We start from the raw sequence: 4,148 nt of genomic DNA, 5'->3' as shown, positions 1-4,148 counted from the left end.
CCGTTTTGATGCACTTTCTGGGGTATTTATGCTTTATTAATGCAACTAGTCCTGATAACGTCAGCCTGCGCCACCACTACCAAACCTAGGCGGCGGATGTAGAACATCCTTTCTGCCGCAGGCGTTATGAGTACATGATCTATTTGGGTGACAGCAACTGGTCAATAAACCCACACATTCTACCTGAATGCATCAATGCTGGCGCATTCGAGACCCTCGTAATGTAATGAACGAGAAGGAAGGGAACCTAGGGGTCCGTGTTTATATTAGTGATATCTTATGAAGCGAACAAAGAAAGACGCCGAGGACAACATAAGGAAACTACTTGTACATATTGCTGCATTATTTTCATCGTATCGAAATCCTCCATTGACCCTCCCAACGAACCAGAACTTACTTGATGTTCATGTTGACGGTGTCCCTTTGACACCGGGACACAACTTCCTCTACTCGCGCATATTCGTGCCGAACTGCCGAACAACTTTAGTACGACCACCTTCGTCCACCAGCCGCCAAAAGCCTTGACTTTCGTCGATTTGGTATCATCTTTTCCTCCGTCCGATGGGGATTACGTCGCCACACCTGTTCCTGATGTCTTTTTGATGCGCAATGTCACTGCGCCACACTCCGTCGTCACCGTCGCCGATAACCAGACAAACCTCCGCGTCGTCAATTTCGGCATGACAAAGGAAGTTCTACCCAAAGGCATGTTGGTTGCAACGCTCCATGCTATCGGGGATGACCCCCACGCCACGACGTTTTCCGTAGACGTCTGCTCCGATTCTTCACCATGTCCACAGGATGCTATTTGGCCTGACGGAACATTTCGGCCCATGATTACTGCGGACCTATTGCCTGAACAAACAGCTGCTCTGTGTCGCCTTTTGGTTTCCTACCACGATATCTTCGACCTCAGCAATCGCGATTTGGGCCAGACTTCAATTGTTCAGCATCACATAAATACTGGTGATGCCAGTCCTATTCATCGCCGGCTATATCTGCTTCAGAGCGTAAGGTTACTTAAGATGAAGTGAACAAGATGCTTGCCAAAGACATTGTTGAACCTTCGTTGAGCCCTTGGCCGTCACCCGTGGTGCTTGTTAAAAATAAAGATGGTACATGGCGTTTCCGCGTAGATTATCGTCATCTAACCCGCGCTACCAAAAAAGACGTCTACCATTTGCCTCGCATTGACGAGACCCTCGATTGCCTCCACGGTGCCAACTACTTTTCATCAATGGAGCTTCGGTCTAGTTATTGGCAGATTTCTGTGGATGAAAAAGACCAGGAGAAAACCGCGTTCGTCACTACTGATGGCCTATTTCAATTCAAAGTTATGCCATTCGGTCTATGAAACGCCCCAGGAATATTCGAACATATGATGGACTCTGCTTCAAGAGTTCAAATGGTCAACATGCCTCTGCTACCTAGACGACGTTCTTGTATTTTCACCTACATTTGAGAAACACCTTGAGCGCTTATCAGCTGTTCTTCAAGACTTCCGCAAGGCTGCGCTTCAACTAAATTTCTCGAAGTGTCGTTTGGTCGTTGGCGGATTACAGTGCTGGGCTTCCTCGTCGACGCTTCCGATATTCAACCAGAGCGCGAGAAAATTCGTGCTGTCACGTCTTTTCCTATCCCTCAGTTTGGCAAAGACGTCCGAAGTTTTGTAGGACACTGCTCCTACTTCCGGCGCTTCGTTAAAGACTTCGCAGCGAATGCCCGACCTCTCACTGATCTTCAGAAGAAGGACGTGCTGTTTATTTGGGGCCCCCCTCAAACTGCCGCGTTTGCCCATCTCACCAACATTCTCACAACACCACCTATACTAGCCCACTTTGACGCGTACTCTCCTACAGAGGTGCGTACTGATGCCAGTGGTCACGGTATCGGAGCCGTGTAATCCCAGCACCAACAGGTTCAAGATCGCGTTATTGCGCACGCTAGCCGCCTGCTCACAGCAGCGGCGCGCAACCAATCGATTACAGATCGTGAACGCCTGGCTCTCGTCTGGGGTGTTTCCAAATTCCGCCCATACTTGTATGGCACGCCACGCACTTCTCTGTTATCACGGCATACCACGCGCTCTGCTGGCTTTCCTCACTCAAGATCCTACCAGTCGGCTTGGTCGCTGGGCTCTGCGGCTGCAAGAATATCACTATGCAGTAGTGTAGATGTCGGGCCGATTACATCAAGACGCAGACTGTTTATAACGCTATCCAGTAGACGAATCACCCGCCGAACCTGACCCCGATACCAAGGCTTGCGTTTTCTCCGTTTCTCAGCTGCTACACTTTGCCGACGAGCTACGCCGGGATGCCACTTTACGCACCATCTTTGATGGCTCGAAATCTTCACCTTGTGATTCGTCCCTTCACCTGTTTGTTCTCCGGGGTGGCGTATTATGCCGCCACAATGTATGCCCTCACGGTCCTGCCCTGCTTCTCGTCATTCCTAAGCACCTCCGTCCAGCCACTCTCCAAGAACTTCATGATTTACCAATGGTAGGTCACCTTGACGTCTCCCGCATATATGACTGGATTCGCCGACGCTAATTTTGGCGAGGCCTTGCCCGCTCCGTTCGGAAATACGTTCCGGCGTGTGAAAAATGACCGCGCCGAAAAGTACAATCGACGCTACCTGCCGGTTGCCTTCAACCGCTCGACATTCCTTCGGAGCAGTTTTTTCGCGTTGGCTTGGACTTTCTTGGCCCTTTCCCTCTATGCACGTCTGGCAATAAGTGCGTCGCTGTGGCGACCGATTACGCAATGCGCTACGCCATCACCAGAGCGCTTCCAACAAGCTGCGCCACAGACGTCGCCGATTTTCTTTTACGCGACGTAATTCTGCAGCATGGTGCTCCAGGTCAACTGCTCACAGACCGCGCTCGGGCATTTAATTATCAAGTCATCGCCGACATCCTGCAGTCCTGCTCCACCAAGCGCAAGCTCACTACGTCTCACCATCCACACACCAACGGTCTCACTGAGCGTCTGAATTGTTCCCTAACCAACATACTTGCAAAGTACGTCTCGTTCGAGCATACTGATTGGGACCTTGCCCTACCATATATCACTTTTGCTTATAATTCCTCGCGTCACGACACTGCCGCTTATTCTCCGTTCTTTCTGCTGTTCGGCCGAGAACCCACATTGCCACTGGACGCATCCCTTCTATCCGCCGCAGCAGAGAGCAGAGAGTATGCACTTGACACCATCATCACGGCCGCCCGAGCACGCGAAATTGCCCGCGCTCGCCCCCTGACCTCTCAAGAGAAGCAACTGCGCTGAGACGCCCATTTTCGCCTGGATCTCGGGTACTCCTGTGGTCCCGGCTTGTCACGTTGGCATGTCAGAAAAACTCTTTTCTTAGTACACAGGCCTATATCGAGTGCTGTGGGCCGTGACTCAAGCTACTTACGAAATCGCCCCTGTGAGTACTGGTGCCTCATCTGCACCGAATTCCACTGACATTGTGCATGTCACACGCCCCAAGCCATAAGACTCTCCTGTTATCACCGATATTTAGATAACCCGGGAGGGTGCTTCTGCCGCCGTGGCTAATGATACACGCACATTGCGTATCATAAGAAGCCAACAAACACTGACACCTAGGAAAACATAGGGGAAATTACTTGTGCCTAATAAATGTAATAAAGAAACGATAAATAAAGGGAAATTAAAGCGGATTGAAAAACAACTTGCCGCAGGTGGAAACCGAACCCACAACCTTCGCATTTCACGTGTGATGCTCTACCAATTGAGCTACCGCGGCGTCGTTTTCCCATCCACTTTCTTGGGTATTTATGTGTCCTAGTAGAACCCTGGGGTGTTAGCCAGCGCCACCACTCACAGACCTTGGCGGCGGACATGGAACGTCCTTTTTGCCGCAGGCGTCACGGGAACGTGAGCTTTTGTGTAAAGGAAACTGGTCAATAAACCCACATATGCTACCTGAAGGCATCAGTGTTGCCGGATTCGAGACCCTCGTTATGTAGTCAACGAGAAGAAAGAGGGTTAACCGAGGGGCCCGATATCTTATTAGTCATATCATCTGAAGCCAAGAAATACTGACACCAAGTAAAACATAGGGGGAATTACTTGTGCCTAATAAATGTAATAAAGAAACGATAAATTATTGGAAATTAA

At 50.1% G+C, this 4,148-nt stretch overlaps 1 non-coding gene across 1 annotated transcript; it reads right to left on the bottom strand.

Moving 5' to 3' along the window:
- Positions 1–3,701: 3,701 nt before the first annotated feature.
- TRNAS-UGA (transfer RNA serine (anticodon UGA)) lies at positions 3,702–3,774 on the bottom strand. Its single transcript has one exon. It is a non-coding gene; the product is annotated as a tRNA-Ser (tRNA).
- Between the last annotated feature and the right edge of the window lie 374 nt (positions 3,775–4,148).

This window comes from Dermacentor andersoni, chromosome 4 (genome assembly GCF_023375885.2).
Source record: "Dermacentor andersoni chromosome 4, qqDerAnde1_hic_scaffold, whole genome shotgun sequence".
Lineage (NCBI taxonomy): Eukaryota > Metazoa > Arthropoda > Arachnida > Ixodida > Ixodidae > Dermacentor > Dermacentor andersoni.
The sequence above is the reverse complement of the archived record's forward strand: the minus strand, read 5'-3'. Positions and strand labels throughout refer to the sequence as shown.